At 42.8% G+C, this 24,406-nt stretch overlaps 1 long non-coding RNA gene across 1 annotated transcript in view; it reads left to right on the top strand.

The window, feature by feature from the left end:
* The first annotated feature begins 10,013 nt into the window (after positions 1 to 10,013).
* Positions 10,014 to 24,406, top strand: part of LOC142301077 (uncharacterized) — a 51,002-nt gene continuing 36,609 nt past the window's right edge. The window contains exon 1 of the long non-coding RNA XR_012752690.1: positions 10,014 to 10,099. This is a non-coding gene — a long non-coding RNA (uncharacterized LOC142301077). The remainder of the gene's footprint in view (positions 10,100 to 24,406) is intronic.

Genomic DNA, 24,406 nt, shown 5'->3' with positions numbered 1-24,406 from the left:
CTCCACTTTTTCTCCACTTTTTCTCCTCTTAATCTCCACTTTTTCTCCACTTTTTCTCCACTTTTTCTCCACTTTTTTTCCACTTTTTTCTACACTTTTTCTCCACTTTTTTCTCCACTTTTTCTCCTCTTATGCTCCACTTTTTCTCCACTTTTTCTCCACTTTTTCTCCACTTTTTCTCCTCTTATGCTCCACTTTTTCTCCACTTTTTCTCCACTTTTTCTCCACTTTTTCTCCACTTTTTCTCCACTTTTTTCTACACTTTTTCTCCACTTTTTTCTCCACTTTTTCTCCTCTTATGCTCCACTTTTTCTCCACTTTTTCTCCACTTTTTCTCCACTTTTTCTCCTCTTATGCTCCACTTTTTCTCCACTTTTTCTCCACTTTTTCTCCACTTTTTCTCCTCTTATGCTCCACTTTTTCTCCACTTTTTCTCCTCTTAATCTCCACTTTTTCTCCACTTTTTCTCCACTTTTTCTCCTCTTATGCTCCACTTTTTCTCCACTTTTTCTCCTCTTAATCTCCACTTTTTCTCCACTTTTTCTCCTCTTATGCTCCACTTTTTCTCCACTTTTTCTCCACTTTTTCTCCTCTTATGCTCCACTTTTTCTCCACTTTTTCTCCTCTTAATCTCCACTTTTTCTCCACTTTTTCTCCACTTTTTCTCCACTTTTTTCTCCACTTTTTTCTCCACTTTTTCTCCACTTTTTTCTCCACTTTTTCTCCTCTTATGCTCCACTTTTTCTCCACTTTTTCTCCACTTTTTCTCCACTTTTTCTCCTCTTATGCTCCACTTTTTCTCCACTTTTTCTCCTCTTAATCTCCACTTTTTCTCCTCTTATGCTCCACTTTTTCTCCACTTTTTCTCCACTTTTTCTTCTCTTATGCTCCACTTTTTCTCCACTTTTTCTCCACTTTTTTCTCCACTTTTTCTCCTCTTATGCTCCACTTTTTCTCCACTTTTTCTCCTCTTATGCTCCACTTTTTCTCCACTTTTTCTCCTCTTAATCTCCACTTTTTCTCCACTTTTTCTCCACTTTTTCTCCTCTTATGCTCCACTTTTTCTCCACTTTTTCTCCACTTTTTCTCCACTTTTTCTCCTCTTATGCTCCACTTTTTCTCCACTTTTTCTCCTCTTAATCTCCACTTTTTCTCCACTTTTTCTCCACTTTTTCTCCACTTTTTTCTCCACTTTTTCTCCACTTTTTTCTTCACTTTTTCTCCTCTTATGCTCCACTTTTTCTCCACTTTTTCTCCACTTTTTCTCCTCTTTTTCTCCTCTTATGCTCCACTTTTTCTCCACTTTTTCTCCTCTTAATCTCCACTTTTTCTCCTCTTATGCTCCACTTTTTCTCCACTTTTTCTCCACTTTTTCTCCACTTTTTGTCCACTTTTTTCTCCACTTTTTCTCCACTTTTTGTCCACTTTTTTCTCCACTTTTTCTCCTCTTATGCTCCACTTTTTCTCCACTTTTTCTCCACTTTTTCTCCTCTTATGCTCCACTTTTTCTCCACTTTTTCTCCTCTTAATCTCCACTTTTTCTCCACTTTTTCTCCACTTTTTCTCCTCTTATGCTCCACTTTTTCTCCACTTTTTCTCCACTTTTTCTCCACTTTTTCTCCACTTTTTCTCCTCTTATGCTCCACTTTTTCTCCACTTTTTCTCCTCTTAATCTCCACTTTTTCTCCACTTTTTCTCCACTTTTTCTCCACTTTTTCCTCCACTTTTTCTCCACTTTTTTCTCCACTTTTTCTCCTCTTATGCTCCACTTTTTCTCCACTTTTTCTCCACTTTTTCTCCTCTTATGCTCCACTTTTTCTCCACTTTTTCTCCTCTTAATCTCCACTTTTTCTCCACTTTTTCTCCACTTTTTCTCCTCTTATGCTCCACTTTTTCTCCATTTTTTCTCCACTTTTTCTCCACTTTTTCTCCTCTTATGCTCCACTTTTTCTCCACTTTTTCTCCTCTTAATCTCCACTTTTTCTCCACTTTTTCTCCACTTTTTCTCCACTTTTTCTCCACTTTTTTCTCCACTTTTTCTCCACTTTTTTCTTCACTTTTTCTCCTCTTATGCTCCACTTTTTCTCCACTTTTTCTCCACTTTTTCTCCACTTTTTCTCCTCTTATGCTCCACTTTTTCTCCACTTTTTCTCCTCTTAATCTCCACTTTTTCTCCTCTTATGCTCCACTTTTTCTCCACTTTTTCTCCACTTTTTGTCCACTTTTTTCTCCACTTTTTCTCCACTTTTTGTCCACTTTTTTCTCCACTTTTTCTCCTCTTATGCTCCACTTTTTCTCCACTTTTTCTCCACTTTTTCTCCTCTTATGCTCCACTTTTTCTCCACTTTTTCTCCACTTTTTCTCCACTTTTTCTCCACTTTTTCTCCTCTTATGCTCCACTTTTTCTCCACTTTTTCTCCACTTTTTCTCCACTTTTTCTCCACTTTTTCTCCTCTTATGCTCCACTTTTTCTCCACTTTTTCTCCTCTTAATCTCCACTTTTTCTCCACTTTTTCTCCACTTTTTCTCCACTTTTTCCTCCACTTTTTCTCCACTTTTTTCTCCACTTTTTCTCCTCTTATGCTCCACTTTTTCTCCACTTTTTGTCCACTTTTTCTCCACTTTTTCTCCACTTTTTCTCCTCTTATGCTCCACTTTTTCTCCACTTTTTCTCCTCTTAATCTCCACTTTTTCTCCTCTTATGCTCCACTTTTTCTCCACTTTTTCTCCACTTTTTCTCCTCTTATGCTCCACTTTTTCTCTACTTTTTCTCCACTTTTTCTCCACTTTTTCTCCTCTTATGCTCCACTTTTTCTCCACTTTTTCTCCACTTTTTCTCCTCTTATGCTCCACTTTTTCTCCACTTTTTCTCCACTTTTTCTCCACTTTTTCTCCTCTTATGCTCCACTTTTTCTCCACTTTTTTCTCCACTTTTTCTCCTCTTATGCTCCACTTTTTCTCCACTTTTTCTCCACTTTTTCTCCACTTTTTCTCCTCTTATGCTCCACTTTTTCTCCACTTTTTCTCCGTTCTTTTTCTATGGTCGGTCTACCCATTAGCTCTGCCATGCATACTGTAGCTCTACACCTACTGCACATGTTACTTTATGATTGACATCTCTTTCGTACCAGAGCTGTCTAAGTCTACTCTGACCCCATATTTGTCATTACTATATTGTCCTTGTACTGTATTATGACATTTGTATCATGTGTTTCATTTCTTGCTGTGTTGCAATTTTTTTGCTGCATCCCAATTGTACCTCTACATTGTTCGAGTTTATGTTATTGTTCTCTCACTCTTATGTGATACTGATTATTGTCATTTTTCATGATTAAATGCAGATAAGTCCAATCTGACGAAGGCTCAGGCCGAAACGTCATTTGTAACTTGTTTTGGACAAAAACATATATGCTTATGAAAAATTTTTTTCTTAATACGGACCAATAAAGAGTGATTTTGCATTACTATCCATTGTGACTTACTGACTTAGTCTGGGAGATTTAGAGTGCCGAGGTTACTCACTAATTTTATCTATTATTACCTCTGAGCACCTATATACCAGTGAGCAGAGCTTCCTCTACAGTAGTTCTCCTGATTAGGCATGCCCTTACCTCATGAGCAGGGCATTGCAGCTTTGGTAGCAACCATTACGACATGGACTCTGCTGCTGTGGACCCGGGGAGAGTGAGTGCAGATTCATTGCACCCACACTCCTCACATGAAGGGTCCGCACTCCTAGAAAATGGGGGATACGTTCCCTGAGTGTCTCCCCCCCATATTCTAGACGGTCCAGAGTCGTCGTGGGACCCCTTTATTTTTTTTCTTACAATAAATTGGTGAAAGAGGAAATGTTTTGGGGACTGTTTTTTCAAATAAATTTCTTTTGTCGATTTTTTGTTTTTGTTAGTACTGACAGTTTATGATGTTGGGTATCTAATAGACGCCATGACATCACAAACTGCTGGGCTTGATCTCAGGTGACTTTACAGCTAGTATCAACCCGATTTATTACCCCGTTTGCCACTGCACCAGGGCACGGGATGAGCTGGGGTGAAGCGCCAGGATTGGCGCATCTAGTGGATGCGCCACGTCTGGGGTGCCTGCGGCCTGCTATTTTTAGGCTGTGAAGGCCCAATAACTATGGACCTTCCCACCCTGAGAATACCAGACCACAGCTGTCCGCTTTACCTTGGCTGGTGATCCAATTTGGGGGGGACCCTACTTTTATTGTGTAATTATTAATATTTATAAAATAATTATAAAAAAGAGCCTGAGGGGACCTCCACATTGGATCCCCAACCACGGTAAAGCTGCCAGCTGTGGTTTTCAGGCTACAGCCGTCTGCTTTACCCTAGCTGGCTATCAAAAATGGGGGGACCCAACGTCATTTTTTTTTTTTAACTATTTTTTAAATAGAAAAAATTAATGGGCTTCCCTGTATTTTGATTGCCAACCAAGGTAACGGCAGGCAGATGGGGGTGGCAACCCATAGCTGTCTGCTTTATCTGCGCTGAAAATCAAAAATACCGCGGAGCGCTACGTCATTTTTTTAAAGATTTATTTTTACAGCACTGTGATGTCCAGCAATCAAAATACAGGGAAGCCCATTTTATTTTTAGTTATTTAAATAAATAATTAAAAAAAATATATATGGGCTCCCGCTGCATTTTTTGTATTGCTAGCTAAGGGTAATCCAAGCAGCTACTGGCTGCTAACCCCCACTGCTTGGTGTTACCTTCACTGGCAATGGAAAATCCAGGGAAGCATTTTTTATTTTTTTTGCCAAAAAACTACAAAAAAAGGATGTGAGCTTCGCCATATTTTTGTATGCTAGCCAGGTATAGCAGGCAGGTGCTGGAAGAGTTGGATACAGCGCCAGAAGATGGCGCTTCTATGAAAATGCCATTTTCTGAGGTGGCTGCAGACTGCAATTCGCAGCAGTGGGGCCCAGAAAGCTCAGGCCAACCGGTGGTGCGGATTCCAATCCCCAGCTGCCTAGTTGTACCTGGCTGGACACAAAAATGGGGAAAAGCCTACGTCATTTGTTTTCTAATTATTTCATGAAATTCATGAAATAATAAAAAAAGGGCTTCCCTTTATTTTTGGTTCACAGCCGGGTACAAATAGGCAACTGGGGGTTGGGGGCAGCCGTACCTGCCTGCTGTACCTGGCTAGCATACAAAAATATGGCGAAGCCCACATAATTTTTTCAGGGGGCAAAAATCTTCTGCATACAGTCCTGGATGGAGTATGCTGAGCCTTGTAGTTCTGCAGCTGCTGTCTGTCTGTATGGAGAAGAGCAGACAGCAGCTGCAGAACTACAAGGCTCAGCATACTCCATCCAGGACTGTATGCAGAAGTTTTTTGCCCACCAAAAAAATGACGTGGGCTTCGCCATATTTTTGTATGCTAGCCAGGTACAGCTGGCAGCCACGGGCTGCCTCCAACCCCCAGTTGCCTATTTGTACCCGGCTGGGAACCAAAAATATAGGGAAGCCCGTTTTTTTTAATTATTTCACTTATTTCATGAAATATTTACAAAACAAATGACGTGGGCTTCGCCCTATTTTTGTGTCCAGCCGGGTACAACTAGGCAGCTGGGGATTGGAATCCGCAGCACAGGTTAGCCCGAGGTTTTTGGGCGCCTCTGCTGCGGATTTCAGTCCGCAGCCGTCCCAGAAAATGGCGCTCTCATAGAAGCGCCATCATCTGGCGCTGTATCCAACTCTTCCAACAGCCCTGGAGCCGGGTGGCTTGTTGGGTAATCATGAGTTAATACTGGCTTTGTTTTACCAGCCAGTATTAAGCCAGAGATTCTTAATGTCAGGCACGTTTGACCCGGCCATTAAGAATCTCCAATAAAGGGTTAAAAAAAAGACACCACACAGAGAAAAAATACTTTAATAGAAATAAATACACAGACACATTAGAGACTCCATCTTTATTACCCCCTGTAAGCCCTCCACGATCCTGCTCTTCTGTCTTCTTTCTTTCTAGTGTAGTAGTAGTGACGATTGTAGTGAGGATGAGATTCACCAGCTCATCACTTGGGGCTGGGGAACCTCCATCCTCACTACAATCCTCACTAGTGTAGTAGTAGTAGTAGTGACGATTGTAGTGAGGAAGGATGAGATTCACCAGCTCATCACTTGGGGCTGGGGAACCTCCATCCTCACTACAATGCTCACTACAATCGGGAAGCAGCGTACAGCCTTCACTCTGTGAGTGATCAGTGCTGGCTGCTAGCGGTAACGCTGACAGACGCGTTACCATAGCAACGGTGCTCTCGGAGCCGCGGTTAGCGGTGACGTCACCGCTAACTGCGTTGCTATGGCAACGGTGATCTCTGGTAATGACCGGCTGTGTCAGCCGGTCCCTAACGGAATGGGGAGTCGACCGTGTGCTAGAGCATGTCGCCGGTACACGGCGATACACATATGTGCACCGTGTACCGGAGAGATGCACTCGCAGGTCCTACATGACGTGTCATAGTCATGTGACCAGTCTGTAGCCAATGAGATAATAGCCACGTGACTGGTCACATGGCTATTTTGACGTCACGATAGGTCCTGCTTCTCTGCTGGCAGTGCAGTCACCGGGAGGATTCAGCGATCATCGGATGGAATAGCGGCAGGAGACAGAGTGCAGAAGGGATCGCGAGGACCGGTAAGTGTTATGGCAATGTTTATTAACTGTTTGTGTACATTTATAATGCATTTTTATGTGTTTGTGATTGCCTCCCATTATAGCCTATACGTTCGAGTTCGGTTCGTCGAACGTTCGACGAGCCGAACTCAAACGGGACCCCCGTTCGGCGAACCGGCCTCGAGCCGAACCGGGACCAGTTCGCTCATCTCTAATGCCCACATAGGCATCAAAGTTGGCCAAAACCATGGAAATTGGTGGAACCAAGTATCAAATGAGTAATGGGACCTCTTGATATCATCTCTAGAGGAAGATGACATTCAAACACCCAATCATTTTGTTTCTGCTGGAGATAAAAGATATCTAAAAGGAGCTTTCTCCATTCCCCAAGTCCTTCAAGCCAAATTTTCATGGTGGAATTTGTTGGGAATTTGTAAACAAAGTGTAAATCTGAGTACGAGGTGGAACGAAGTGAGTGTGGCCTCTGTATAACTTACAATGGACTGCCGAATACAGATGATTGGACCTGTGGAAGTTCGGTTTGGTGGGTTTAACCGGAGTTTAGATAAAGTTTGGTTTGGGACCCGAACTTCACCTGTACCCCAATGTAAGTCACTGATTGGGCAGTTCAGGTCTCTGTCACTTCCGGAGGAGCGTGGGCAGAGTTTTTCCATTTTTTTTTGTTTGCTGCACACTACATCCGATCACGCTATTGTTACGTGTCAAAATTTATGCCCAAATAAGCTGAGGAAAAAAAACACATAGAGTCGTGGGCCAAGCAGTTATTTTTATGGTGGATTCACAAGAAATAGGTACACGATCTCATATACGTATGTGGTTGTCAGACGGTGCGTCCTTAGCAATCACTTGTGGTGGGTCATCTGCGCTGCTGATGGAGATTCGAAAGAATCGTCCAGGATCCAAAGTAGACTTGATGTGGTTTTATTACCTACGCGTTTCAAATCTTCAGACTTCTTCATCAGGATACAACCAGATATCTTGATGAAGAAGGCTGAAGAATTTGAAACGCGTACATAAAACCGCACCGAGTCTACTTTGGATCCTGAACAATTCTTTTGGATCTCCTTCAGCAGCACAGATGACCCACCTACCGCTTCTCTTCTGGCATTTCAATGTTTTTTTTAACCCGTAGCAGGTGATAATTTTAAGCTTTATCCTTGTGATACCCAACTTTACCAGGTGAGAACTTCCCTGATCCTTATTATTCTTTATCATTGGATAAGACGCTATTGCGCGTTTTGCTCCTCAGCTTTTCTACCGACTGTTAAATTGTTACTCTGCACAAATCAATAATACAAGCAAATACCAAAAAAATTGTAAGATAACAATAATTTTCTTCTCCACTTATGAGCCACTTCTCCTCCTCCCCCTCCGTCTTGAACGCAACATTTACTCTGAAATTCAGCCAAACTCCATCTTGGTCAAAACAATGATTGACTGAGGGATCAGATTATAGCTGCCATTAGAAGTCTATGGAAAGAGAATAGCAGAGACTCTATTGCTGCTTTCTAGTAAGTGTTTTATCTCACTCCAGAGCTGGATTCACTGCTACACTGCTCAGTACTATTGTATAACATATGTTCCTTAAATATCTAGCACCTTTAATTTCACAGCTTAACAACCAACATCATAGCTGTCCCCATTGGGGCTCAAAATCTGTATTCCCTTTCAGTATGTCTTTGTAGGGTTGAAGGAAATTGGAGAGAATTCAAGCAAATACGAGGAGAATGTACCACCTGCCTGGATCCACAGACTCAGATGGGCTGTAAAGGGGAGGCTAGAGGGAAGCCACTCACCAAGTAGGACCCCCAGAACCCTGAAACCCTTTAACCCCTATACAGGGATTTGGAATTACACAGGGCCCTGGAGATCACTACCTGTGGAAGGCTGCAGTCCGATGAGAGTAGTTGTCAGGCAGGGTCAAACCAGGAATTGCGGAACAGGGACAGAATCGGCAGGCAGTGATGTAGTCAGCAAACGTAGCAGAGGTCAGATCCGGGTCGGGCAGCAAGGTACAAAAACAGTAGGCAGAAGGGTAGTCAAAAACACGCAGAAGTCAACACAGGAATCACCAACAGAATAGGACATAACAGGAGCCAGGAAAATCAGAACTATATCTGGCAGTGATCATGTGACAGGAGGGGAAATAAGAAGGGTTTGGTGTCTTCCCATTGGCTGTAGCTGAACGCTGGCAACTTCAGCTGGAAGACACATGCCACCCACAGTCAGCCAGCGGTACTGCAGATCCCAAGCTAACCCAGCCCAGTGGATGATCGGAGCCTGCGCCCACTGGTGCCGCTGGCATCGACTTCTCTCCCATCACCAGCACCATCCATGGCAGGAACATGGCGTCACCTGGCGATCGGAGCTGAAGTCGCTGGAGCAGACTCCGGCGGTGACGTAACAGAGAACATACAAACTCCTTGCATTTGTTGTCTTTGGTGGGATTTGAAACCAGGACTCCAGTGCTATAAGGATTGAGTACTAACCACTGAGCCACCGTGTCGCGCCCAGGGAAGGGGATACTCGGTCCCGTGCGGTTGCAAATGGGGATGTCACTCTGGTGGCCGTTGCCTGGTCCCGTGCTCTGGGGCTTCTTTTGTAAAAGGGGTATTTACAGGGGAGCTAAGAGTTAATGTTCGTGACACCACCTGCGGGTTGCGGTTAATGATGGAGAGCCGCCGCTGCTGAATGTGGGTTCTCCTAGAGCTGGTGGTGGTTGCAGCAATGGTGTTAGGCCCTCGCAGGTAGGAGATGTGTCGGGATAATAATGGAGACCACACCAGGTTGTCTTGAACAGTCTCTACTCACTCAGGCCCTTGGAGGACCAGTGCCAATGTAGTGACCCAGGTTGTTCTGTCCCCAGCACTCTCTGTTGGTTGGGTCCCTGTAGCGTGGAGTTTTTGGGGCCCGACTGTCCCTTTTGGGGGTACAGTCTCCTCCGTACGGCGGGCAGTGCGAACCCTGTGGGGAGGTAAGTGTCCGAATCCCGATCCTAGTTTACTATTGATGTCCCCGGATTATTTGGTTCAGTGAAGTCTGTGAAGGTGTCCTCACCGGGCAGGTATTTATCAAGCCGTGTAGAACTGGCGCCTGATCTAGGGCCCTGTGCCCCGTGCGTGCTCCGGTCCCAGTGGTACTTGTCCGTACCAACCCTGGCGACCTCTCTCCCGTGCCCGGGGTCACTGCTGCACGGACCCAGCTCCGGCACGTCCACACACCTCTCTGTGTGCTTCACTTCTCTTGACTGACTGCTGACCCCTCCCACCAGGCTGGCTAAATTTGGGACTCGTTCCTTCCTTGGCGGCCATCCCCTTACATGGTTAACCCTCTATGCACGGTGTGGAGGGGAGAACTAGGGTTTTGGTTGTGCTTTGGTGGTATCGGCACTGGTACTCCAGGTCCCAGGAGGTAGGTCCTGCATCCCCAAGAGGTGAGTGGCTCAGGGGCGCTACAACCGTACTGTATATTTCGGAACATCCTAATATATACCTGCTATGTATCCAGCTGCATTCATAGTAGCATTCTCTGGATCTTCCCCCATGTTCCTCTCCAGTGGGCAGACAGCGATCACCCGTCATCCTATTAGAGGATTTAAGCCACCGGTGCAATAATGATATTGATCATGTGGTTAGCCGGGAATTTGTGTATGTAGCTTTCAGATACGAGATCACAGGTGACGAGAACAGGACTTGTCAGCGGAGGGAGAAAATATGCACAACAGGAAAGTCAATGGTATCGATTTCATAAGCAAATATATTGTTGCTTTACTCTGCGCAGAACGAGGCTTTGTGCAGCAGAGCTGAGACGTGCAACAAAGGTGCCCCGGAGACGTCAAAAAACAGAGGAGATACTTTTACTATTATATCCGGATTTTCCCAGGCTTAGTAAGTCTTATGTATCCTTACGTGTAGAGAAAAGGATAGGTGACCGTTTTCTAAAAACTGGAGGTCTGACTTCTAGGGCCATCAGCAATCACAAAAATTAGGATCTAAGATGTTCCAATGGAGTAGTGACTCCTGTGAATGTCATCCGAGGGGGTGATGGTTTGGAGCTCCCTCTGGTGGTCAGGACTGGGGGTGAAGCTAACTCAACAGGTGTGGGAGTTAATTGGGAGTTTGGGAAGTCCAATTGCAGATCAGCCTGGGCTATATAGAAGAGCAGTGTCTGCTGGATGGGGCCGGTGATAGATGTTTTTTCTCAGTCTCGGAATTGGTTTGGAGTTTGTCCTTCTATTTATCCTGTGCCTGTCCCATTCCAGATAAGTTGCAAGTTATTTGCTTTCTTGCCTGATCCACACCTAAGGGTGTTTGTGTTTCTTTTAATTTTGCTTAAAGTCTGTTTTCTTGCAGGAGAGGAATTGTCTTTCTGTTTTGATGAGCATGAGGGGTTCCCTCTCTGCAAGCCCCACTGTTCAACTTGATTATTTGCACTTTTGTATTTTTTGTGTTTTTCGATATTTTGTTTCTCCCATTATTTACAAGAGTACCTGATATAATGGGGGAGAGACCGTGTGGTCTCAGGGTTTTTTCATATCAGGAGATTGGTATTTTTCCGCAGGGTTTTGCAATCAGTTTTGTTTCCTTTCCTGTTGTATCTAGGAAGTCGGGTCTTGCCTTTGCTAATCTATATTTTCTATCTGTGTATTGTGTTTTCTTATATCACTATTTTCTTTATATGTTGGGGGCTTGCTATTCCTTTGGGGACTGCTCTGAGGCAAGATAGGTTTCCTCATTTCTATCTGTGAGGTGTAGTAAGTTTCTCTGGCTGTGACGAAGCGTCTAGGTGTGTTTAGGAATGCTCCACGGCTACTTCTAGTGTGGTCTGACAGATAGGGGATTGCGGTCAGCTCAGGTGCCAACTACTCTTGTGTTTTTTTTGCGTTTTTCTGCTGATGGGATTTTTGTAACCGTCCACGGTTACCAAATCATAACAGGTGACTGCGCATGCGCACTACTACTTGTTTCTTTATGAGACGGCTGAAATAGCTGAGTACTGTTTTGTGGATAAGTGATAACTTGCTGATTAATGGGGGTCTGTTATATGAGACCTGATCCCGAGAATGGGGCTCTGATACGTTGGAATAGAGTGTTTTCCATGCATGCGCACCATCATTTCAACTATTGTCTATGCAGTTGCTGGAAGGCACCGAATGCTGTATTGTAGATAAGTGATAACTTGCTAATCATTGGGGCTCAACCTCAATCCACAGAATGGGAAATTTACATAACCAGTTGGAAAACAGTAGTGTTGCGCATGCGCATTACTTATTGTCTATCGGCCAGTAAAAGTAGCCAAGCTCTGTAATGTGGATAGGAGATAACTTGATTGAAATTCTGCCTCAATCTAGAGTATGTGGCACTTATATGCCCAGTTGGAGTAGATCAGTGCCGCGCATGCGCATCACTTATTGCCTATGGGCTTGAAAAAGATAACTAAGCTCTGTACTGTAGATAAGAAGTAATTTGTTAATCACTGTGGAACAACCTGAATCCCAAGAATAGGGCAATGAACTCTACTAGGGCAATGAATAGGGCAATGAACCAGCTGGAATGGAGCAGTGCCGCGCATGCGCATTACTTATGGGCTTGGCAAAGATAGCCAAGCTCAGTGGTGTGGATAGGTATTAATTTGTTAATTACTAGGGACGAACCTGAATCCCAAAAATAGGGCAATGAACCTGCCAGTGGGAATGGAGCATGGCTCCGCATGCACATCACTTATTGTCTATGGATGTCACAGACCTGGCCTCAGGTACTTCTGGTTGGTGACCACTCTTTTCCCCTATATATGGTCACATCTCCGAGTAGAGGGTGCCAGTTATTTGAAGCTGGGCCTCAAGGTGGAAGGAGCTGCTGGAGCCCTTGTTGCAGAGAAGCAGTGTAGGCTGCAGTCTTGATGTCTGACTGCAATAGTGAGGTTGGGCTTTATCCTTGGAAGTTTCCTCTGTCTGCTGTACCTTCCCTTCTTGTTGTATTAGTGCAGTGATGGGACTAGCCATCCTCACCTGCCAGCTCACTAGCCAGGGCTTCATGTATTCTGCTCGGCGACAGGTGCAGAACCTGTATAGGGACTAGCTAGGAGTGCAGGGTGCAGCTGCAGATGAGTGCAGGAGGTGTTCCATCATCCCCTTCCCTAGCACCAGGACCCACCATTGTTAACCATTGTTAAGTGTCTCCAGTGTACCCCTTGTTTTTTGTTGGTTAACCCCTTGTTGTGTGTTTCGCCTCATGCTGGACCTTCCCCAAGTCTGTGCGTGACAATGGTCCTGGCAGATATAGCCAAGCTCAGTGCTGTGGATAGGCAATAACTTGTTAATTGCTAAGCACCAACCTGAATCCCAAGAATAGGGCAATGCACCTGCCACTTGGAATGGAGCAATGCTGTGCATGCGCATCACTGCATGATTTCTTGTCTTTGGGCCTGACAAAGATAGCCAAGTGCTGCACAGTGCATATAAGATAACTTGTCCGATCTCGGGGATTCCCAATAATCTTAAGAACGGGGCTCTGAATGCCCGGTTGGAATGCAGAGGTGGCAGTGCAAGGGCGCCACCATGTCATTTACTGTCTATGTAACTGCTAAAGATGATCAGGCGCTATACCATGGGTAGATGATAGCTTACTGAGATGAGATGCCACCATACCGCCATAAGAAAGCCAACAGCACCACCCATGCCACTGCCAACAGTGTGCACTATAGTACTCACAGAGCTGACCCATCCATAGTAATGTACTTACTGTCCTCACATTGTCTGTTTAAGGAGGAAGGAGCCAAACTCTAGCACCACCTATTGGAAGTAGCAACCCTAAAAGTCATAAGTGACCCTTTAACGAGCCTTTTCATATGACTTAGGATTTATGCCAGATCAGAACCTCAATTTGCAAACACGATGTTTCCGGGTTATTGCTTCTTGTCAGTGCAAAGTATGAGATCTGATCTGGCTCTATGGTAAGCTATAGTGGGGTCTAAGGGGAAAAGGTTTGTCCTTGCGGAGACTGACAAACCAATCTGGCTGCCAGTGAGGAGTCTTATAGCTACAATGCTCCTCACTAGCAGCTAGATTGGTTTGTCAGTCTCCGCAAGGAGAAAGGTTTTCCTCTTAGACCCCACAATAGCTTCTCATACAGCCAGATCAGATCTCATACTTTGCACTGATGAGGGGCAATTACCCTGAAACGCTGTGTCTGCAAATTGAGGTTCTGATCTGGCATAAATCCTAAGTCATAAGAAAAGGCACGTTAAAGGGTCCCTAATGGCTGTATGGTAAGCTATAATAGGGCCTAAGGGGAAATCTTTTGTCTTTGCGGAGACTGACAAACCAATCTGGCTGCCAGTGAGGAGTCTTATAGCTACAATGCTCCTCACTCGCAGCTAGATTGGTTTGTCAGTCTCCGCAAGGAGAAAGGTTTTCCTCTTAGACCCCACAATAGCTTCTCATACAGCCAGATCAGATCTCATACTTTGCACTGATGAGGGGCAATTACCCCGAAACGCTGTGTCTGCAAATTGAGGTTCTGATCTGGCATAAATCCTAAGTCATAGGAAAAGGCTCATTAAAGGGTCCCTAATGGCTGTATGGTAAGCTATAGTGGGGTCTAAGGGGAAAATTTTTGTCCTTGTGGAGACTGACAAACCAATCTGGCTGCCAGTGAGGAGTCTTATAGCTGCAATGCTCCTCCCTGGCAGCCAGATTGGTTTGTCAGTCTCCGCAAGGAGAAAGGTTTTTCTCTTAGACCCCACTATAGCTTCTCATACAGCCAGATCAGATCTCATACTTTGCACTGACAAGGAGCAATCACCCCGAAACATCGTGTCTGCAAATTGAGGTTCTGATCTGGCCTAAATCCTAAGTCATATGAAAAGGCTTGTTAAAGGGTCACTAATGGCTCTATGGTAAGCTATAGTGGGGTCTAAGGGGAAAACGTTTGTCCTTGTGGAGACTGACAAAGCAATCTGGCTGCCAGTGAGGAGTCTTATAGCTGCAATGCTCCTCACTGGCAGCCAGATTAGTTTGTCAGTCTCCGCAAGGACAAAAGGTTTCCCCTTAGACCCCACTATAGCTTCCCATACAGCCAGATCAGATCTCATACTTTGCACTGACGAGGGACAATTACCCTGAAACACTGTGTCTGCAAATTGAGGTTCTGATCTGGCATAAATCGTTAGTCATATGAAAAGGCTCGTTAAAGGGTTACTTATGACTTTTAGGATTGCTACTTCCAATAGGTGGCGCTAGAGTTTGTCTCCTTCCTCCCTGAAGAGACAATGTGAATATTTCCCAGAGGAGCATTGCAGGTATAAGACTCCTCACTGGCAGCCAGATTGGAGGAGAAAGGTTTCCTCTTAGACCCCACTATAGCTTCTCATACAGCCAGATCAGATCTCATACTTTGCACTGACGAGGGGCAATCACCCCGAAACACTGTCTGCAAATTAAGGTTCTGATCTGGCATAAATCCTAAGTCTTATGACAAGGCTCGTTAAAGGGCCACTTATGACTTTTAGGATTGCTACTTCCAATAGGTGGCGCTAGAGTTCATCTCCCTCCTCTTCTTCATTTATATCATCTATTTCCAACTAATGCCAATTCGCATGTAACAGCCCTATTGATGCAGATTACCCGCCTTCATATTCAATGCGAATGGTAGCAACATAGCCCTTCAAGAGCACGGCGGCCGGCCTTGCCACCCGGAGGTAGCCACAAATTTTGTTGCAAAGCAACAGCTCAAAAGCGAATAAAGACCCAAAATAGGGAGTTTAAATAGGGAGTTCCCCTTTAAACCTCTAAAGTGGAGCAGTAAATCACATATTATTGCTTCATCGGCTCATTATAATTACAAGAGCCAATAAATCGTCGGACCTCAGAGTCCAAAAGACGAGCGCGCCCGGAAACTCAAAGGACGTCCATCGGCGGCTGACAAATTATTACAAGAGTGAAATAAATTTCATGACAGCTGCAACAAAGCAACGTCCCCTATAAAAATGATTCACACGCCGGCGCCGGATTCTGGCGCGAGCGAGCGGCCGCTGTCCTGCTGGCTCCTGTCAAGCAAATACGTCGGGTTAAATATGGCCGACACTTCATCGCTTCATTTATAGTGCCATGACTTAAAGAATTAACGTACAGAGGACATTAAATCACCGGCCAGAAACTCCATTACGGACGGTGGAGAATGATTACTCAGTGTCCCGCGCCAATCAATGCAGTGACGGCATCCGCGTCCTTAATCATCACAAAAACACCCACAGATAGCTAAATGCTGCCCCTTTCAGGTTCCAAGGAGGTTTTGCAGTATTCGCTTTTCAGCTTTTCAAGATCTTTGCTTGCCGTCATTGAGTGGAAACATTCTTGTTGGTGTATAGAGGCCGAAGACATAGCCTGGTCACAAACCCCCCCCCCCCAAAAACCATTAATGGGAAAAGTTAGTGTCATGGTGTCTAATCAACAGAGCGAGGGATGAGTGAACAATCCCAAGAACCTTTATTCCATGCAAGCCAAAAGGTCCATAAAACAATCCACCTCACAGAGGGTAAAATAGACCCTTCACGCTCCTACTGCCTGCTGAAAACAGTTTTGCTGATTAGAGAAGCTATAAAACTGACCTTCCTTTGAGCTAGTTGAGAATCTGGAGCATTACATTTGTTGATTCCATTAAACTCTCAAAATGGCCAGAAAAAGAGAACTTTCATGTGAAACTCGACAGTCTATTCTTGTTCTTTGAAATGAAGGATATTCCATGGGAGAAATTGCCAAGAAACTGAAGATTTCCTACAACGGTGTGTACTACTCCCTTCAGAGGAGAGCACAAACAGGCTCTAACCAGAGTAGAAAGAGAAGTGGGAGGCCGCGCTGCACAACTGAGGAACAAGACCAGTACATTACAGTCTCTAGTGTGAGAAATCCACGCCTCACAGGTCCTCAACTGGCAGCTTCATTACATAGTGACCGCAAAACGTCAGTGTCACCGTCTACAGTGAAGAGGCGACTCCGGGATGCCGGCCTTCAGAGCAGAGTTGCAAAGAAAAAGCCATATCTGAGACTGGCTAATAAAAGGAAAAGATTAATATGGGCAAAAGAACACAGACACTGGACAGAGGAAGATTGGAAAAAAGTGTTATGGACAGACGAATCCAAGTTTGAGGTGTTTGGATCTCACAGAAGAACATTTGTGAGACGCAGAACAACTGAAAAGATGCTGGAAGAGTGCCTGACGCCATCTGTCAAGCATGGTGGAGGTAATGTGATGATCTGGGGTTGCTTTGGTGCTGGTAAAGTGGGAGATTTGTACAAGGTAAAGGGGATTTTGAATAAAGAAGTCAATCACTCCATTTTGCAATGCAATGCCATACCCTGTGGACAGCGCTTGATTGGAGCCAATTTCATCCTACAACAGGACAATGACCCAAAACACACCTCCAAATTATGCATGAACTATCTAGGGAAAAAGCCGGCAGCTGGTATCTATCTGTAATGGAGTGGCAGCCCAGTCACCAGACCTCAACCCTATAAAGCTGTTGTGGGAGCAATAGTCTCCATTCATTATGCAACTCATGTGATAAATAAAAGTAGGATTTTTCATGGAAAAGACAACATTGTCTGGGTGACCCCAAACTTTTGAACTGTAGTGTATATATATATATATATATATATATATATATATATATATATATATATAAAGCATTGGGTCTCACAAGTGTAATTTTTTTTTCTGTTTTTAATATCAGTTATCCAATGTCTCTTCTCCTTCCAGGACATGAAACACATCCCTCCATCTTGCACCCGGCCATTGATATCAGAATGTAGCACTTTAAGAGGTGGCAGAAGGCCTAGTAATATATAGAGATTGCGGTGGGTGTAAGATGCCCCCCGGGCAGGAGCACAGCAGAGCTTTATGCCATAATCTGGGAAGATAATATGTTTTCTGAAATGCGGAGCCTTTGGGGCAATTTGTCACAAAAAGAATCAAAGTGAGTCTATTTAGTATGACAAGTGAATGTGGTGTATTATAATATATTACATATACAGCCGTGTATCCTGCAAATTGATAACGAGAGAAGAAATAACAGAAAACAATATATCTATATATCAGCAAAGTCAGCAAAGGAAGAACCAGTGAGGCTCAACACACGGACATCAAGAGCAGCATATGGTATCCATACAGATATTCAGCAAATAACTCATATCTACCGCAACATGTGAAGAAAATGAATATAACTACTATACTACTGCCCTCTATGTACAAGAATATAACTACTATAATACTGCCCCTATATACAAGAATATAAGTACTATAATACTGCCCCTATGTACAAGAATATAACTACTATAATACTGCCCCCTATGTACAAGAATATATCTACTATAATACTGCTCCTATGTACAAGAATATATCTACTATAATACTGCCCCCTATGTACAAGAATATAACTACTATAATACCGCCCCTATGTACAAGAATATAACTACTATAATACTGCCCTCTATGTACAAGAATATAACTACTATAATACTGCCCCTATGTACAAGAATATAACTACTATAATACTGCCCTCTATGTACAAGAATATAACTACTATAATACTGCCCCTATGTACAAGAATATAACTACTATAATACTGCCCTCTATGTACAGGAATATAACTACTATAATACTGCCCCTATGTACAAGAATATAACTACTATAATACTGCCCTCTATGTACAGGAATATAACTACTATAATACTGCCCCTATGTACAAGAATATAACTACTATAATACTGCCCCTATGTACAAGAATATAACTACTATAATACTGCCCCTATGTATAAGAATATAACTACTATAATACTGCCCCCTATGTACAAGAATATAACTACTATAATACTGCCCCTATGTACAAGAATATAACTACTATAATACTGCCCCTATGTACAAGAATATAACTACTATAATACTGCCCCTATGTACAAGAATATAACTACTATAATACTGCTCCTATGCACAAGAATATAACTCTATAATACTGCCCCCTATGTACAAGAATATAACTACTATAATACTGCCCCTATGTACAAGAATATAACTACTATAATACTGCCCCTATGTACAAGAATATAACTACTATAATACTGCCCCTATGTACAAGAATATAACTACTATAATACTGCTCCTATGTACAAGAATATAACTACTATAATACTGCTCCTATGTACAAGAATATAACTACTATAATACTGCCCCCTATGTACAAGAATATAACTACTATAATACTGCCCCTATGTACAAGAATATAACTACTATAATACTGCCCCTATGTACAAGAATATAACTACTATAATACTGCTCCTATGTACAAGAATATAGCTACTATAATACTGCCCCTATGTACAAGAATATAACTACTATAATACTGCTCCTATGTACAAGAATATAACTACTATAATACTGCTCCTATGTACAAGAATATAACTACTATAATACTGCCCCTATGTACAAGAATATAACTACTATAATACTGCTCCTATGTACAAGAATATAGCTACTATAATACTGCCCCTATGTACAAGAATATAACTACTATAATACTGCCCCCTATGTACAAGAATATAACTACTATAATACTGCCCCTATGTACAAGAATATAACTACTATAATACTGCCCCTATGTACAAGAATATAACTACTATAATACTGCTCCTATGTACAAGAATATAACTACTATAATACTGCTCCTATGTACAAGAATATAACTACTATAATACTGCACCCTATGTACAAGAATATAACTACTATAATACTGCCCCTATGTACAGGAATATAACTACTATAATACTGCCCCTATGTACAAGAATATAACTATTATAATACTGCCCCTATGTACAAGAATATAACTACTATAATATTGCCCCTATGTACAAGAATATAACTACTATAATACTGCTCCTATGTACAAGAATATAACTACTATAATACTGCCCCTATGTACAAGAATATAACTATTATAATACTGCCCCTATGTACAAGAATATAACTACTATAATATTGCCCCTATGTACAAGAATATAACTACTATAATACTGCCCCTATGTACAAGAATATAACTACTATAATACTGCTCCTATGTACAAGAATATAACTACTATAATACTGCTCCTATGTACAAGAATATAACTACTATAATACTGCTCCTATGTACAAGAATATAACTACTATAATACTGCCCCCCTATGTACAAGAATATAACTACTATAATACTGCCCCCTATGTACAAGAATATAACTACTATAATACTGCCCCTATGTACAAGAATATAACTACTATAATACTGCCCCTATGTACAAGAATATAACTACTATAATACTGCTCCTATGTACAAGAATATAACTACTATAATACTGCTCCTATGTACAAGAATATAACTACTATAATACTGCTCCTATGTACAAGAATATAACTACTATAATACTGCTCCTATGTACAAGAATATAACTACTATAATACTGCCCCCTATGTACAAGAGTATAACTACTATAATACTGCCCCCTATGTACAAGAATATAACTACTATAATACTGCCCCTATGTACAAGAATATAACTACTATAATACTGCCCCTATGTACAGGAATATAATTACTATAATACTGCTCCCTATATACAAGAATATAACTACTATAATACTGCCCCTATGTACAAGAATATAACTACTATAATACTGCCCCCTATGTACAAGAATATAACTACTATAATACTGCCCCTATGTACAGGAATATAATTACTATAATACTGCCCCTATGTACAAGAATATAACTACTATAATACTGCTCCCTATATACAAGAATATAACTACTATAATACTGCCCCTATGTACAAGAATATAACTACTATAATACTGCCCCCTATGTACAAGAATATAACTACTATAATACTGCCCCCTATGTACAAGAATATAACTACTATAATACTGCCCCCTATGTACAAGAATATAACTAGTGTAATACGCAATATACATGAGAGGCGGCTGAGATGTAGACAGCCCCTTCTCTGATGTTGTAAATTAATCCGATATGCCAAATCCTTGTGAATCTTCAGTGCCGCCAGTTCTATTTCCATAAAAAGATACGACTGTGTATAAAGAATGAATGTCTCTTTCATACTGCGATGCGATGCCAGCTCCCCATAGCTTCATTGAACACTGTAATTCAGGGCTGGTACAGAACAAAAGAAGAAGGAGAACGCATCCATTTGCCATCTTAAGTAGGAGCATGCTGCTGAATTTTAACACACGCTGACACGCAGGCGGTCGGTCAAGGTTTTTTTTTTGAAAACTCATTTCTATTGTAAACATTGCAGATATTATCCACTTTGTCAGGATTCATCCCATTTACTTTCCAAGTTGTTCATTAAGCTTGGAGAAAAAAAATGCAACTCTACAAGTTCCAGGCACATAAATCACGGGTGAATCTGGCGCATCATTTTACTGCTGATTGCACAAGGTGACTGCACGTTGGCCGTTGCGACGTTGCAAAGTAAAACAATTCAATGCTTGATTTGTGTTGCTGTCTTGCTTACAGCTGTGATTAATACGCTAGAAAATTGAAAAGAGGAGACATTTCCATTTTCTCATTGGATGATTTAGTCTATAATTCTGTCTGAGTGGATCTGACGAATCTCATCAGGATTTCACCACTTCTTAAGATGAAACTAGGGAAAAATATACTTTTAAACCAAACAAAAAGGGGTCACCATAGGTATAGCCTTCATAGGAAAATTAGGAACCGCTAAGGAGGCACCATCAACCCCTCTCCATGCAAGTGAGGGGTAACCATAGATATAGCCTTCATAGGAAAATTAGGAACCGCTAAGGAGGCAACATCAACCCCTCTCCACGCAAGTGAAACAGGAAACAGATATTTTAAGATCATCAAGATGAAGAGATCCATTAGGGGGCCTGCACCCGGCTCTCTCCTCGCTACTTTTAACTGCACATGATATTGGAATAAAGCACTTTGGAAAATTGGATGGTGTATGCCGTAGATTCCAGCTTCCTGGACATTGGCTTGGATCTTCTTTGCTCTGTCTACGTGCACCCATGACCATTGTTTCCATAAGGAGGACCGAAGCTGACCTATAAACCCGGCTATAAGGTATTGCACGGTTTGGTGTAGAAACTGCCTCTGCATAGTATACTTGTGACCATAGATATAGCCAGAATAGGAAAATTAGGAACCGCTATAGGGGCAACATCAACCCCTCTCCACTCAAGTGAAACAGGAAACAGATATTTTAAGATCATCAAGATGAAGATATCCATTAGGGGGCCTGCACCCGACTCTCTCCTCGCTACTTTTAACTGCACATGATATTGGAATAAAGCACTTTGGAAAATTGGATGGTGTCTGCTGTACATTCCTGCTTCCTGGACATTGGCTTGGATCTTCTTTCCTCTGTCTATGTGCACCCATGACCATTGTTTCCATAAGGAGGACTGAAGCTGACCTATAAACCCGGCTATAAGGTATTGTACGGTTTGGTGTAGAAACTGCCTCTGCATAGTATACTTGTGACCATAGATATAGCCAGAATAGGAAAATTAGGAACCGCTATAGGGGCAACATCAACCCCTCTCCACTCAAGTGAAACAGGAAACAGATATTTTAAGATCATCAAGATGAAGATATCCATTAGGGGGCCTGCACCCGACTCTCTCCTCGCTACTTTTAACTGCACATGATATTGGAATAAAGCACTTTGGAAAATTGGATGGTGTCTGCTGTAGATTCCTGCTTCCTGGACATTGGCTTGGATCTTCTTTCCTCTGTCTATGTGCACCCATGACCATTGTTTCCATAAGGAGGACTGAAGCTGACCTATAAACCCGGCTATAAGGTATTGCACGGTTTGGTGCAGAAACCGCCTCTGCATAGTATACTTGTGACCATAGATATAGCCAGAATAGGAGAATTAGGAACCGCTATGGGGGCAACATCAACCCCTCTCCATGCAAGTGAAATAGGAAACAGATATTTTAAGATCATCAAGATGAAGAGATCCATTAGGGGGCCTGCACCCGGCTCTCTCCCCGCTACCTTTAACTACACATGATATTGGAATAAAGCAGTTTGGAAAATTGGATGGTGTATGCCGTAGATTCCTGCTTCCTGGACATTAACTTGGATCTTCTTTGCTCTGTCTACGTGCACCCATGACCATTGTTTCCATAAGGAGGACTGAAGCTGACCTATAAATCCGGCTATAAGGTATTGCATGGTTTGGTGCAGAAACCGCCTCTGCATAGTATACTTGTGACCATAGATATACCCAGAATAGGAGAATTAGGAACTGCTATGGGGGCAACATCAACCCCTCTCCACGCAAGTGAAATAGGAAACAGATATTTTAAGATCATCAAGATGAAGAGGAAAAGACAAGGCTCTAGTGGAAATAAAGTCCTAAACATCTTTCCTATGGATGGTAGCCATGATGGAGGGGTTTTGTTTTCCATATTTTACCATAAGGCTTCATACAACTCTGTCATGCCCATTGCCTTTATGTGCACTTCACCTCAGGTGCAATAAGGGTCAAATTCCCAATACTCCCTGGCAGTAGGGAGTCTGGAGATTTTTGGTATCTTGTATTCTTTGCTTCCCTACACAAAAATTAAAATTTGAAATAACCCCAAAACTACCCAAGACCAAGAGGAAAGCAAACATTACTTCTTTCATAATCTAGTACACCAGAAATGTTGCCGATAGCTTCATCACTACCCTATACCATTACACATTACTACTGTAGACCACCAGGGGTGTTAAGGGAATCAGTCACCAGATTTTTGCCACTTAACCCCATAAGAACCGGGCAATTTTATTTTTTTGGGGTGGAGGTTGTGCTTTTGTTTTTTCCCCCTTTATTCCAATTTTTATTTCATAAATGAATAGCACACATGAAAATGAGAAACTTTGTAATATCTTTGTGATATAAGAGATGGCAGTTGTTACTGATGAAATTCTATGTAGATGGACAAGGGAGGAGGAGGTGGAGCCCTGTCTAAATATTTCAGTCATCATCTGCCAGATAAGATGCGGGCTCAGTATGAGAGACAGATCAAAGTTAATGATGGTTAATGGGTTAATCTGAAGGCAACATCATGTGGAAACGGTGACCTTTAAGGGGTGTAATGCTCATAGCCGGTGTAGAGGCAGTGAGAAGGGTTAGTGGACCTACTGGACCACAGGGGGGACTCTGGCTTACCCCTTAGTGAGAGGGGCTTAACCACGAGGCGGACGCGAGGTTCTACTTCCAGGGCAGTGACTGGGACTGTGGCAGCTGATCCCCAGGACAGGTAATGGACTCAGGAGTAGACCGGAAATGCTGAATAGGTGGGTACGAACAGGAATGGGTGGGCATGGCAGGGATAGACAGTTATGGGAAGGGAGGTACTGGAGACGGACACAGGGATGTTAGGACCTGACTAGCTGGTAGCAGACTGGAACACTAACTAACTAGAGGCATTGCGCAGGCACCTTCCCTAATTGGAGGGTGCCTTAAATACACTGTGCTTCTCAGCCATAGGCTGAGAGGCATTTCCTGGAAATAGCACACTGGCCGTTTAAGAGGAGGGCCGGTGTGCGCGTGGGTCTTTGCTGCACTGCTTGGAACCCTGTGCAGCATGTACAGGGCCCATGAGGGGAAGGAGGCAGCAGCACACATGGATGGCTGGGGGAGTGCAGAGGAGGACACGACACAGCCAGGGCAGTGA

This window comes from Anomaloglossus baeobatrachus, chromosome 4 (assembly GCF_048569485.1).
Source record: "Anomaloglossus baeobatrachus isolate aAnoBae1 chromosome 4, aAnoBae1.hap1, whole genome shotgun sequence".
In the NCBI taxonomy this organism is placed as follows: Eukaryota; Metazoa; Chordata; class Amphibia; order Anura; family Aromobatidae; genus Anomaloglossus; species Anomaloglossus baeobatrachus.
The sequence above is the reverse complement of the archived record's forward strand: the minus strand, read 5'-3'. Positions and strand labels throughout refer to the sequence as shown.